Here is a 15,742-nt window from a genome sequence, read left to right as displayed (position 1 = left end):
GACAGCAACGGTAAAAGACAGTCAGGGCACTTGCAGAAAGACTGTCGAAATTTTCAGGCAATGTTGCGGTATGCAGAAAACGCTAACGCGCGGGCAGCACGAGAGAAATCCTCGAGAACCTAGAAGCGAGATTCACTTGCCGCCTCCTCCCGCGATCACGAGACGACAATCGGCATCGGCTCGGAATAGCGGCAGCACCTGCACCACCACCTTATGTTGATCCTAACTCCAATGGAGCAGGTGTCGATGATTCGAAGGGAAGGCCGTCCAATAGAGCTCGGAAAGTAATCTCACGACAGGTGTTTATGGCAGAGAAAATGCCTCCACCAACGAGTTGAGTACCTTAATTGAGTCGGGACAAGATATCGGCTTCACAATAGCAGATCATCCGCAGCAAGTTCCTCGACCAGGGCAGTCAGCACTTATTCGCCGGCGGTTATCGCGGGATTTGATGTCTCTCGAGTGTTCATAGACGGCGGCAGCAGCTTGAACCTTATGTATGCAGATACATTGAGGAAGATGAACATATCCTTAGCAAACTTGAAACCAACAGACACAAGGTTCCACGGCATCACACCGGAGAAACCAAGTTATCCATTGGGAAAGATCAATCTCGACGTTCAGTTTGGGACCCGAGAAAATTATAGAATCGAGAGGCTCGAATTTGAAGTCGTGGATTTTCCGTCGCAGTACCACGCTCTGTTGGGACGACCAGCATATGCTAGATTTATGGCGGTGCCACACTATACATACCTGTTGTGGAGGATGCCTGGACCAAAGGGACCAATCACAGTCAAAGGAAGCTTTGCCTTAGCCGATAAGTGCGACAAGGATTTCCACCGGTTATCAGAAACTTTCGGGATGCAAGCTGAGTACTTGGCGTCAAAAAGCATGACCGATCACGACGTACTGCCAGACGTTGGAAGGCCAAATAAAGAATCAACTTTCAGATGCGAGAAAAATTCAAAAGAGGTGCAGATTCACCCGACAGACCCGAAAAAGACGACATCTATCGCAAACGACATGGATATCGCATAGGAAAGCGCGCTCGTCGAGTTCCTCCGTGAGCACTGGAAAATCTTCGCATGGTGTCCAGCTGACATGCTAGGAGTACCCAGGGAACTTGCCGAGCACCACCTAAACTTGGATCCACTAGCGAGACCAATTAAACAACCTTTACGGCATTTTTCGGAACCAAACCGCAAAGCCATGCTGTCAGAAATCAATCGACTACAAGAAGCTGGTTTTATCAAAGAGATATTCACAGAAGCCACATGGGTAGCAAATCCTGTGCTGGTGCCGAAGAAAAACACTAAGGTCCTTCGCATGTGCGTCGACTTTACGTGTCTCAATAAATATTGTCCAAAGGATCACTTTCCCCTCCCGAGGATCGATCAAATTATCGACTCCACGGCTGGGTGTGAACGTCTTTCCTTCCTGGATGCATATTCTGGTTATAACCAGATCAGATTGAAAGAAGAAGATGAAGTAAAGACCGCGTTTATTACACCTTACGGCGTGTTTTGCTACAGAACAATGCCCTTTGGTTTAAAAAATGCGGGAGCAACATATCAGAGGATGATGCAGAAGTGTTTGGCGACACAGATCGGAAAAAACGTACAAGTATACATCGACGATGTCGTCATAACGTCAAAAAAGGGGACAACACTGATCGAGGATCTCAAAGAAACTTTTGATAACCTCGACAAATTCTGCCTGAAGCTGAACCCGACGAAGTGTTCCTTTGGCGTCCCAGCAGGAGAACTTCTGGGGTTTCTAGTCTCAGCAAGAGGGATTGAAGCAAATCCCGACAAAATATAAGCTATCGTGACAATGAGGAAGCCAACAAAGTTGAAGGAGATACAACAGCTAACGGGGCGAGTCGCAGCTTTGAGCAGATTCGTCGCTAGGCTGGGAGAAAAAGCGTTACCATTCTACGCTCTGATAAAGCAAGGAGATAAATTCCAGTGGAACGAAGAAGCCGACAGAGCTTTCGAGGATTTGAAGCGCACAATCTCGACACCACCAATTTTGGTGGCGCCAAAAGAAAGGGAACCTCTCCTGCTGTATATCGCAGCCACGCCCCAAGTGGTGAGCACGGTGCTAGTTGTTGAAAGGGAAGAAGAAGGAAAACTCCACGGCGTGCAGCGGCCAGTATACTTCGTCAGCGAAGTTTTATCACCCTCAAAACAAAGGTACCCTCAGTACCAAAAGATAGCATACGGAGTGTTCACAACAGCACGAAAATTGCGCCACTATTTTTCGGCACATCCGATCATAGTGGTCAATGAAGCTCCCTTGTCAAATATATTGAACAATCCAGAAGCTACGGGTCGTGTCTCCCTTTGGGGAATAGAACTTTCCCCTCGGGACATCACGTATGAAAAAGAAAAGCAATCAAGTCGCAAATACTCGCCGGACTTCATTGCAGAGTGGATGGAGTTGCAAAATACAGGACCTCCAGACTTGTCGAGAACCTGGACCATGAACTTTGACGGGTCCAAAAGACTAGAAGGAGCTGGCGCAGGAGTAGTACTCATATCACCTGAAGGCGACAAGTTGAAGTACATCCTTCGGATGACGTTCCCTAACGCATCTAACAATGAAGCAGAATATGAGGCTCTCATACACGGGATGAAGATGGCGAAAGCACTGCGGCGCAACTCGATTAAAAATTTTTGGTGACTCACGGTTGGTGGCTCAGCAAGTCATGAACCAATGTGACGCAGATCAATGATAGCATGATGGCATACAAGGAGGTGTACAACGAGCTCGAGAAGTTGTTCGATGGATGCGAAGTAAATCATATTAGCAGATTGAGCAACGACGAAGCCGACGTTCTTGCAAACATCGGGTCGCAATGCCTTGCAGTCCCGCCAGGTGTATTCTGGGAAGAGATAACAGAGAGGTCCACCAAATCAACAAAATCAAAAAAGAAGGAGAAGAAACCCTCGGGGGCTACCAAGGAAAAGCAAGAAGAAGAAGAAGAAGATCAGGACCTGGTCATGATGATACAGACACCGTGGATGCAGCCGTACATATCATACATCCTCAGGAAAGAAATACCCGACGATCCAGTTGAGGCAAGGCGAGTAATTCGACGCTCCAAAGCTTTCACGGTGGTCAAAGGAGAATTGTATAAGCGAAGTATTTCAGGCGTCTTGCAAAGGTGTGTCACACCCGAAGAAGGAAGAATAATTCTGAAGGATGTACACGAAGGAATATGTGGCCACCACGCAAGTAGTCGAGCTATTACAGCCAAGGTCTTTCGGGCAGGATTCTACTGGTTGACAGCAATCGAGGATGCCAAGGACATAGTAAGAACTTGCGACGCGTGTCAAAGGTTTGCCGCAAAATCTCACTCTCCAGCAGCAGAGCTAGCACCAATACCATTGTCATGGCCTTTTGCTCAATGGGGACTTGATATGGTGGGCAAGTTACACAAATCCTGGCCAGGAGGAAAGGAGTACATGCTAGTAGCTGTCGACAAATTTACAAAGTGGATAGAAGCGAAGCCGATAAATTCACCGGACGGAGCATCCGCGATAAAATTTATAAAAGGCCTCGTCTTCAGATTTGGAGTGCCCCACGAGCATCGTCACGGACAACGGCGGTAACTTCACATCCCACGAATTCAAAGATTATTGCGAAGAGGTGGGTATCAAGTTGCACTTTGCGTCAGTTGCACATCCTCAAACCAATGGGCAAGTCGAGAAAGCCAATGGTATAATCTGCAATGGCATCAAGAAGCGCTTGTTAGGACCACTGGAAAAAGCTCGACATACCCGGCCGGAAGAACTACCAAGCGTGTTGTGGAGCATCCGAACAACACCAAACACGAGCAACACAGGAAACTCCGTTTTTCCTGGTTCATGGAGCAGAAGCAGTATTACCAATCGAGATAGAGCACAACTCTCCACGTGTCGCGGAATATGACGAAGAAGTGTCGAGAAAAGCGCTAGAAGATGACGTCGACGCACTCGACGAAGCTCGAGACGAAGTACTATCAAGGGTAACCAAATACCAACAGGACTTGAAGAATTACCACAGTCGACGTTTGCGGCCAAGATCTTTTCAGGTGGGAGACCTAGTTCTTCGGCTCACGCAAAAAGTCATGAAAAACTCGAGTCACCATGGCTTGGCCCTTACATTGTCACGAAAGTAATCGGAGGAGGAGCATACGGGATAAAGGACAAGAAGACGAGGGTGGAGGAGCCAAACCCCTGGAACGTGGCGCAACTCGGGCGGTTCTACGCCTAGAGTCGAAATATAGTCCTTGCAAAACTTCAATGTATTGAAACGCCCGCGAGTTTTCAGACGCACTCTTTTCCTTTTTCGGGGCACCGAGTGGGGCCGGAGAAGGTTTTTAATGAGGCGGGCTCGCGGTGCTGCAATATAATAAAGATAGTGACAATATAACTTTTCTTCTTTATCGACATGATCAAAGTCTTTGCTCCGACGAATTTCAATATAGTTCATCGACAAAATAAAAGCCTTGCCTTGGTATTCAAATACCTCGTGAGTCAATAAAAATACAAAATAGTACTCAATAAAGAAGCTCGGGGGCTCATATTCGCCATAAATATATAAATGCCTTGGTTCAAAACCTCGCAAATATATAAATACAGTAAAGAGTCACCGAAACACTCGGGGGCTAGAAGAACAGAGAAATATAATGATTGCTTTACAATATAGTCATAGATTACAAAGAAGAAGTATCTACAAGAGGAAAATAACTAGTCTTGATTCAATATGTCATCAAGAGTAACTCTGTTTTCTTCAGGAGCAGCACCAAGAAAATCGGCATAATGGCCATCGGCAAAAAAGTCGGCGTCCATCCGAAGAAGGTCCTCAATCATTTCTTCGGCTATAGGCGTAACCTTCGTGTTAATCCTGTCAACACCAACTCTTCGACGTTGTACCTTTTGATGAACTTTTGCGACAACTTGGGTAAGGTCAAGATTTGAGTGGCAGATCCGGAGCATGATAAGAGCAAATCCGGCGCCGGCTACCGGTTGAGCTTTGACAAAATCATGGATACTGCCAGCATCCTTGAATCTTTCCATCAATTCAGGGAGAGTTTTTGGTTGGACGTTCGAGGAAACATGGAGTTGTAAACCATGGACAAGGTCTTGGTACAGAAGTCAAGGAAATCGCGAGTTTGAGAGGTGCGATCTTGGAATCGACAATTTGTCGGGTCCTCTCCGGGGTAGCCCAAAACAAAGAACCATGGTCCGGGGAAAGGTTAACAAGGAGGTTCGTCCTAGCATTTACCCTCTCTTCCTCGGCAGCGGCATCGGTAAAGGAACCTATCAAAACAACGAAGGGGAAACCTTTAAGAGACATAGCATGAAGATGAAAGATATCGGAGGATGAAGCAAGCATACCCGACATATCCGCACCGGCTTCATTCATTAATTCGAGCATGAAATTTTCTCGAGTGGTCGCCTTTTCAGCCTCGGAAGCGACAATTTCCTTAGCAGCCACGGCCTCGCGAGCTTGCTGAAGAGCAACTTTTTCGGCTTCGGATGACTTACGAGATTGATCCATCATCACAAGTGTTTGCTTCTTCGCATATCGAAGTTGCTTGTCGAAGCTCATCCAGTTCTTGCGACAAGGTATCGTCGACAGGTGCGATATCGGCAAAAGTTCTCCTCGCGCAAGAAGAAGAAGGCGAAACATTGGAAGGAGCGGAAGATGGAGTATAGTTATCAAATATCAACTGAAATTTAAACAAGACAACATCAAACAACAAGCAAAGATAGAGTTTTCATTAATCTCTTGGAATAATTACAAGGGCATTACAGTGAAGCTAAGGAAGTACGTGTCGCCAAATGACTACTTTGGCGACAAGAGCAAAAGAAACATAGAAAGAAAAACAAAGGCATGCAACTAGACCTCCGGCCTTGATGAGCTAGGAGTCGACGCTGGTTTAATCCCGAGATAGGCCAAGATCTTCTTTGTATTGGGCTTGGCTGCCTTAATCAGCGACTTCCACCTTGATTGCTCTATCTGCTCGGTATCGCCAACTTTCATCCAGTCAATAGTCTGTCGACTGTCAGCAACCAACGCGACAGTGTTCTCAACGGCAACCTTCATATTTTCTTGGCGCATCTTCAGTCCAAGGTCTTCCGGTGTATTGAACATCTTGGCAAGGTTGAGGAAAGTCGCGAGCTCCTCTTTCTTCGGGAAGAAGTAGGGGAACAATGCCGACAACACTTGCGCTAGCATTCGACACACCTTCACGAATCTCGGATCCATGAAGCTCCGAGATAGGAAAGTGCGTCAAGGACGGGGTCATTGACGAGATTCGTCAGATCAAAATCCTGGTTTGTTTGGGCTGTCAAGGAAACAAAGCATTAGTGAAAAGACAAGAAACAACGATTCTCATAAAAATAGAAGGGATCAGCAAAATTACTGAAAGTGCGGCGACTCTGAGTTTTCAGGCGCTTGAGGATTCCTTCTTCACGAGAAGCTTGCGCAGCTTTGTGCTCATCCAAGGCAGCTGTAGCATCCTCAAGTTTTTTCTGCAGTTCCTCGACACCGGCAGCTTTCGCCTTGGCTTCATCAGCTTCGGCCTTGGCTTTGCTAGCAGCGAGTTCGGCTTTCTTGCGAGCCGCCTCACTTTGCTCAAGTTTTCGAGCAAGTGCGTCGGCGCGTTCGTTGGCCTCTGCAAGTTTCTCTGTCGAGATATGGAAAAGAGAGAGAAGAAAGATCAAAATCGCGAAAAGCAACAGGAGTAAAAAATCAAGGAAAAACAGCAAGTATAAAAGTCGTTACCTTCGGCTCTATTAGCATATTCACGGTATCCAATAAATTGGGAACCGATGTGGAGAAGATCTTTGATCATAGGCTGTTCAAGGTGAACACAGCAAGAGAAACATCGGCATGAAAAAGAGAAAAGGTGTGAAAAAACAAAATAAGGAAAATATAGATGTCGACAAGTTTACATCATCTAAGAGCAGAGTCGACAAACTGCCCAACTGAGGGGCAGGTTCAACAATCTTTTCAACCCTTGTCCTTTTTGGTGAAGGAGCAAGGGGGCTTGATGGTGGAGTAGTGGTGACGACGTTTTGTTGAGGAGGCGAGGTTTCTTCTCCTTCAACTAGTGTGTCTGAAGCAAGTACAGTACGTGACGTGCTTGTCCGAGGAGCCACGTCGATAGTTGGTACTTCTTCCTCGTCATCACTTTGTTGAAAAAAAAATCGGCAGCATAAAAAGCAAGACAAGATAAATATTTCGAGTACAAAAAAAAAAAAAAAAAAAGGGAGAAATAAAGACGACTTACGAGCTGACGAGGGATTCAACATAAGGATCGTAAGTTGCCTTCGGATGAGAAGGAACAACTTTTTCAGCCTTAGAGGTGCCAGAATCCTCGGCATCAGTCCTTTTCCTTTTGTTCCTTGGAGAAACAGCAGGAGGAAGGGATTGTGTCGACTCACTGGCTTCAGACTCAACTTCTTTTTCGTGAGAAGCCGCAGATTTGTGAGAACCCGCGACTTCACTTTCAGGAATAGAAGAAACTTGAGTATCTTCGGCAACGATGGCCTGTTCTTCGACTTCTCCACCCTCCGGAAGAGGAGGAAGGGAGGTCATAGTAGGATGGTTCTGTAAAAAATAGTGACCAAAGGAAAATTAAAGAGATGACAGTACAACGAGATGCGAGAGAAAGTGCGGAACAAGATAAAAACTCGGGAAGACAAAATACCTCGGGAAGTGGATTGGCGGAGCCTGTACGGCTCCACGCGACAAGAGGAAGGAATTGGATCTTTGCCCGGGCGAGAAAGTCTTCGAATCAACTTCTCCAAGTCCTTGGTGGAAAGATCACCGGAGATTCTGTTGGCGTCATTTTTGCAGGAATACGTCCAAAGGGGATTTTTGCGAGCACTGAAGAGGCTGCACTCTAATCCTAAGGAAGTAGGCGGTGATTTGAACACCGAGACAGCTCTTTGCCTCGAGTGTTTTGAAGGCGACGAATACGAGACATGAGTGCCTCCGTCGCCTTTTTCTCTTCTTCAGAAACTTCGGCATCCCAGGAGCGGCGGCGCTGGATTCTGGCACTTCCGTCGAAAGGAACTATGTTGTGTTCAACGGAGTTGGCGCTTTCTTCGTGAATGTAGAGCCACTTTTTGCGCCATCCTTGGACAGAATCAGGAAATTTGACGTCGAAATAATCGACATCAGTACGAACACAGATAACAACGCCACCTATGTTATAAGTGACGTTGTGGGAGCCATTGCGGCGGAGGCAGAAAATGCGTTTCCACAGAGCCCAATTGGGAGGGATTCCGAGGAAGCATTCGCAAAGTGTGATGAAAATAGAAATGTGAAGGATGGAATTGGGGGTCAAGCTGGTGCGGTTGAATCCCATAAACGAAAAGAAGGCCGCGGAGGAAATCGTGAATTGGGGTCGAAAGACCACGGATAAGGTGATCAACAAAACTAACCCGGTACTCCATTGGAGGCTTGGGGTAGCTTTCTTCGCTGGGAAAGCGGATGGCGTCCTCCTTCTTCATGAGGCCAAGCCTCTTCAGCATGTTGGTGTCTTGGTTGGAGATTTTGGATCTCTCCCACTCAAGATCCTCGGCGGCCATCTTGGATTCCGGGGTACTGTGGCGAGTGAGTCGCGTGCGCGGTGGCATCAACGGCAATGGACAGAGCAATGCTCGTGAGTGCGGATGATCGAGAGAGTTGGGCGCAGGGGAAGCTTTTGCGAAGAGGAACGAGATGAGCGGCGCAAGCGAGGGATGAACGGAGGTTGAAGAAAGGTTTATATAAGAATCGGGTGAAGCAGTGCGCCGTTGGATGAAGAAATCGTGTGGTGAAAAAAGATCTTCTAGATACAAGGGTAAAAAGGTATTTTTACTGAGATAGGCGTTACTGTACGTGCGCCAGAAAAAGCGGAGGACGTGTGTCCCCCACTTGCACGACGTGTCAACATGGTGGAAACAATGGACCCACAAGGCAGAAAAATCAAGATTATAAACAGAGATGAAGCAATTTTGTTTAAGGGAAGCATGTCGACAAGAAAAATAAAAGAAGATTGGCGACAGGAGGAATTATTAAATACTTCGAGAGCCTTTGATCAAATACAAGTTTTTGCCCAAATGCTCGGGGGCTACTTCGACAAAAAGTAAAATTTCGAGTATGGCAATATAGAAATTGCGGGAGCCTACAACCAAGCACAAGTCCTTGGCTGTAGCCTCGGGGGCTACTCCCATCGGGAGCGCTGTTCGCGCACCCGAGAGATAAAAAAAAAGAGAGAGATCATATTGGGAAATAACGACAATATAGCGACAAGGTGGACTAAAATGTCGAGCCTACAACCAAGCACAAGTTCTTGGTTGTAGCCTCGGGGGCTACTCCCATCGGGAACGCTGTTCGCGTACCCGATGAAGTTCAAAAATAAAAGATAGAAAGGCAAGAGAGTATATTTCGAGTTATAATTAACTCTACATATACTCCCATCGGGAGAGCAATATAAGTCATATTTGACTCGATAAAATGTGCCATTCCAACAGCCGGAAAAGCACTCGACAATATATTCTCAGAACGCCGAAGTTGCGATCAATTTCTGAATGCCGCAAATTTGCGAAGGTAAGACCCCAGATCCGTTCTGCTGGGCGTGGCATCGCCAAAGACTGCGCTCTGCTACCTTTATCCGTATCAACAGATACGAAGAAAAATCCTAACGGACGCGTTAGGTACCCGATAAATTTGGTCGGGACTCGACGGAATGGTAAGACCTTAAGCGGCACCTGTCGAAGTTTACACCGATATCCCGAGATCATGTCCAGGGACGTGATTTTGAAGTAGGTTTTTGCGGATTGCCACTAGAGCAGTTAACTAGTACCTGATCCGTCAGATGAACTAGCCCCAACTACCATTATCCCTGTACAATATAGAATTTTATGTGAAGAAATATAAAAAAGTTGAAGCTTTCGAATAAAAATAAACAGTGGAGATTTTCCCTGATTCTACGATTCAAGCAAAATCTCGGGGGCTACTGACATAGGCATCCCAAATGGGCCTGCCGAAGATAGTACCGGGGTTTCTTCGAAGGCCCACTACCCGAAGAATAAGAAGATTCGGGAGCCCAAGATTTATCAAGGAAAGTCAAGAGTTGTAATAGGAAGTGTTATTTGTAATCTGGCGGGATGAGTTAGGAACCGTTCCGGACTATGTAACTTGTATAGCACGAATCCCTCGGCTCCACCTCCTATATAAAGGGGGAGCCGAGGGACGAAGAGGGAACGGAATCATTGTCTACAAACCCTAGTTTTCATAATCATCGAGTACTTTCGGCTGAAACCTTCGAGATCTACTTACCCTCTACTTCCAACTAAACCCTAGCCTACAATACATAGGCATTGACAAGTTGATACCTTGTCAACAGAGGAAGGGGATGAAGAGAGCTAATCGATCGGCACAGTTAAATAATGAGAAGCCTGGTAGAAATTTAATGCCATTGCAGTTTCCGAGGAAGTGATGCCAAAGCTATCGAATTTTGCGAGAGAAGCTTGGAAAGACGGGTCATCATGATGAAGAATACTTGCGCCAGGTCCGCTCTGCCACGACATGACCCTTCGAAGGAAAAAGCAGTGGTTTTGAAATTATCATTGCCAAAACCAGGGGGCATGTGTTATCACCAGATTTTGGCCAAATCAGGAGGTGGGCTGTAAGGGAGATGGGCTTGGAAGGTTACATGTGGAAGATCTCTGAAGCGGCCTTGCACGAAGACTTTGGGCTAGATTGCCCGTGTATCTTTAGTTATAATAGATCGCATCTTAGATTAGAAGATAGAGTTTTACCCGTGCACGGTTAGGTGCACGCCTAAATTAGAAAGTCCCCTGGACTATAAATATGTATCTAGGGTTTATGGAATAAACAACAACCAACGTTCAACCAATCAATCAATCTCGGCGCATCGCCAACTCCTTCGTCTCGAGGGTTTCTACCGGTAAGCAACATGCTGCCTAGATCGCATCTTGCGATCTAGGCAGCCTAGCTCCACGTTGTTCATGCGTTGCTCGTATCGAAGCCTTTTTGATGGCGAGCAACGTAGTTATCATAGATGTGTTAGGGTTAGCATAGTTCTTCGCGTAACATGCTATCGTAGTGCAACCCTGGCATATCTAGCCGCCCTTACACCTATCTTAGGTGTAGGGGCGGCACCCCGCTTGTTCATTATTTAGTAGATCCGATCCGTTACGATTGCTCCTTGTTCATCGAGGATTAGTTTAATATCTGCAATAGTTAGGCCTTACAAAGGGTTGGAGGATCCAGCGGCACGTAGGGTGTCGTTCGCTAGTCCTAGACGAGGATGTTCCGGGGATCAACCTCGTGTTGGTTTTTAGGCCCTATCTAGGATCGGCTTACGATCACCGTGCGTGGCCGCGAGGCCCAATCGTGAGTAGGATGATCCGATTATGCGGTGAAAACCCCAGATCGTCGTAGATCGTTTTAGCTTTATCTTGATCAAGCAGGACCACCATATATTCGTGCACCTCGTACGAATCATGGGTGGATCGGCTCCTTGAGCCGATTCACAGGATAACCTGAGAGCCGATCGAGCCTCGTATTTAATGTTTACATGTATGCCATGCAGGAAACTAAGCGAGGCATCTCCATCACCTTCCTGACCAGGTATAGGTCAGGTGGCACGCCCTTGCATCAGCATCGGACGTGTGTACCAGAAGGCTTTGCGGGCCGTCGCTCGGAGGGACCTCGGCCAGCCGCAGCCCTAGGTTGCTCCCGGCTCTACGGTGTTGCCCGTCGCTGCCCGCCGGTGGGTTTTGGCAGCAACAGGATCAGATCCATGAGGAGATAATGGAGATTTTGGATGTTCATAATGTTTCGTTGAGTGAGAAGTACTTGGGCATGCCATCTGACGTGTGAGTTTTAGTGAATGGTACTTTTAAATACATAAGAGATCCGGTGTGGAAGAGGGTCCAAGGTTGGTTAGAATTACTACTGTCGGCGGCGGGTAAAGAAGTGTTGATCAAAGTCGTGGCTCAGGCTGTACCGACATACTCCATGGCCTGCTTCAGGCTCCTGAGGGGTTTATGCCACCATATCAACAGTTTTCTTCGCAACTTTTGGTGGGGTTCCAAAGAGGGCACGAGACACACATGTTGGGTTTCGTGGGAAGACATGACGAAGCCGAAATACTTGGGAGGCCTAGGTTTCCGAGATATTGAGCTGTTCAATCTAGCTTTGCTCGCTCGTCAGGCATGGCGGATACTGCAGGAGACTACCTCGCTGAGTGCAAGAATCCTCGAGGCCGTTTATTACCAGATGGAGACTTCTTGGATGCACATGTCGGTATGTCCCCTTCGCGGATACGGCGGGCAGTCTGTGATGGAAAAGACGTGCTAAAACAAGGCTTGATAAAGAGAATTGGGGCCGGAGGAGGGACTAGTGTTTGGAATTCAAATTGGATCCCAAGAGATGGTTTCCTCAGGCCGGTAACATGTTTAATGGATGATCCTCCACAGCTGGTGAGTGATCTAATTGATGTACATAACGCAGCTTGGGATGAGGAGAAGTTAAATCAATTCTTTCTCCCGATGGATAAAGAGCTAATTAAAAATATTCCGTTGACGACGAGGCGGCAAGCTGACTTCTGGGCCTGGCATTACGAGAGGTCTGGAGTATTCTCTGTTCGGTCAGCATACATGATGCTAGTTGATACAAGGAAAAGGAGCACAGACTGGCTGGACGAAAGGGAAGGATCATCTAGCAAGAAAAGGGAGGAGAAGGAGTGGTCTGCAATTTGGAAGGTTAAAATGCTATCGAAAATCCGTGTATTCTTATGGCGCCTAGCAAGAAAGTCACTACCGACGACGGACGTGCTCCATCATCAGAACATGGCGCAACAGAGTACCTGTGCAATATGCAGCTAACCAGACTCGTGGGTGCACTCTCTATTAGAGTGCAACATGGCGCGTAGTGTATGGGCCTTAGCTCGAGAGGATATCACATAGCTGATCGGTAATATTCATGAACCACACGCTAAGGCCAGGCTGTCAGCAGTGATCGAAGCGTTGCCACATGAGGCTAACGAGGGTTGTGGTCACCCTCTGGGCATTGTGGTATGCTAGGCCATCCATGAGGGAATCTTCCAAAACCCGCTCTCGACACATTGCTTCGTAGAAAGTTTTCTTGCGGACAGCGCCCGGGGTCGCGGCAACGCGAGTGCAATCTGTCAGTGGACCATGGTGGATCCCTCCACTGGCTGGGGTAACGAAGATCAATGTGGACGCTGCAACCTCGAAGAAATCAACGATTGCAGCAGTAGCAGCCGTTGTTCGCGGAGATGATGGGGGCTTCCTTGGTGCATCTACAGTGGTGTTCAATGGAGTCACAGACCCAGAGACACTCGAGGTAATGGCGTGCAGGGAAGGGTTGGCAGTGGCGGCTGATCTTCTACTCCAGCACCTCTGTATTGCGAGTAATTGTATCATTGCAGTCCAAAGTATATCAGGGCCGGGGAAAGGTGTTTACGGTTATATTGTCCAGGAGATCAAAACGAGAAAGGAGGCTTTCCAGAGCGTGAAGTTTACTCATGAAGGAAGAACGGCGAATATTGACGCACACAATCTGGCAAAGAGTTCTATTTATTTACATTTAGGCAGACATGTTTGGTTTCAATCTCCACCCTCACGTATTTGTAAGCATTATGTTGACATTGCATGAATAAAGAGGTGGTGAATTCTCAAAAAAAAAAAAAACCCTCCTCTGCATCCTTTTGTCCCACCTTGCCAAGCCAAGATCCCCTCCCCTCCCCTTCCACCTATATACTAGACCATAAAAGCGCGCGGTGCCGCGCCCGTTCATATTTAGAAAAATGGTTGATATGACATATGCACATTTTCATATTTTTGGAAGAACGCTAAAACGACTCAAACTATAACGCCTTTTTGTGAGTCATATTTGTGCAAAGAATTATCCAAAAAAATTTATAGTGAAATGAAATCTACCCTGACAAAAAAGGGAGAAAAATTCCTCTAAATGTTTTCAGAAGGCCCAATTTAACACTACAAACGTATGCTGAAATCTAGGAAAATTACTCCAAATCTCAATAAGTCAGAAGAGCATCTATTTATATTTCTGATTTCTCAAGGCAACAACATTCATGACTTGATAAGGTGATTAAAGCCAACTTTATTCAGACCACAAACTACATACTTCCAGACAGTTATGTACAAGTACAACTCGATCATGTTTTGCATGCCAGTAGCCAGAAGATCATCAAAGACAGTAATATCCATATACCACACACCCACGACAATGCAAGCAACATGTCTTGATCACGTAGAAGGCGGGCATGTGAAATTGGAACAAAACCCTCAGCAGGCCCCATGTCGTTTCAGTTCTAGGATGAAAGCAGCACCACTACATTACCCTCTCTCTTCAAACAGGCTTTACATTACTAATAACGCAGAATAACAATTCAAAATTGAGCATGCATAGATTAAGCAGACCTGCACTAAACCGTGACTAACTCAATGATGTAAAAGGTGCATCATATTAATGGAAACTAATCTTATGTAAGTTTAAAATCTTTTCTTGCCAGTATAGTGTAATTTCCTATATTATTTCAGAAACAAAGCAAGTAAAAAAAAAGGAGCTACTTTTGTCTACTGCAGCGGACACAGGAGTGGCATGGATCGTACCAATATTTTCACATTGAAATCCTGAATATTCCAAAATATATTAGACCTGAAAGGAATGAAAACAAGATCAAACCATACCATTACTTCTTTGTAATCTCTGTTTTGAGCATAGGACAGCATTTCGACAATAGAAGAGGGAAGGAAATAATTATTGCTAGAGATTTAAAAAAAAAATACGGGATAAGGCATGCTAAAAGATATGGCCTATAAAGACACTTCAAAATCTAACCATTTGACTCTAAAAAGTACATGACCATGGTTTATCAAACTACTCAAGCTCTCTTTTGTTATACTGTAAGTTTTATATATGTAATCAATATATAATAAAATTTCGCTATTGAAACAAGAACAAATTGCTAGAAACAGAACCATGGCTATAAACAATCGGCAAGTGCACCATGTCATAACTGTGAAAGGAAGTTAGAAACAATGGTCTATCTACAGCCAGAGGTAGCCAAAATAGACACTCATACACACGAACCCTACATTGAAGTAATGGTACCTCAGATTATCTTCTCGGAAAAATAGTTTATTTTACTACATTACGCTGCATAAAAATTCCCACTCCATTAGGTCAGTGGTTTCCTCATTATATACTTGCAAGAAGTTGGAATGTGAAGAATACAAAAAAAATGTGTATCGTTTTGCTTCTCAATCCTGGGAGAGTTTCCAAAAAAAATATAGCTTCTGAAAACAATACATGCATACGATATTCAGCTCAACTGCGAACATAACAAATTCCACGGTCTACACACCTCAAGAGAAGAGTGCTGACTATGGTAACTTATTTGCTTCCACTTTGAACTCTCTAGTTTATGCCCTTGCCTTCACAAATGGCACCATGTTATCCATCTTCCTGAATATATGAATATAAATCCTTTCAAAATACTGCAAATTTTAGGAACTTGAAAAATATCCATGGATGTAGAGAATCAAAATTCACTAAATAAAAACTTGGACCATGATTCAAGATGATCGTTCAAGAAAAGTATCAACAAGCAAATAGGTAGCATGAAGAATGTCCCAAAATCATTCCAACCAAATACTGTACCCCTCCCACATTT

Source organism: Lolium rigidum, chromosome 1, assembly GCF_022539505.1.
Source record: "Lolium rigidum isolate FL_2022 chromosome 1, APGP_CSIRO_Lrig_0.1, whole genome shotgun sequence".
Lineage (NCBI taxonomy): Eukaryota > Viridiplantae > Streptophyta > Magnoliopsida > Poales > Poaceae > Lolium > Lolium rigidum.
This window is presented reverse-complemented; position numbering follows the sequence as displayed.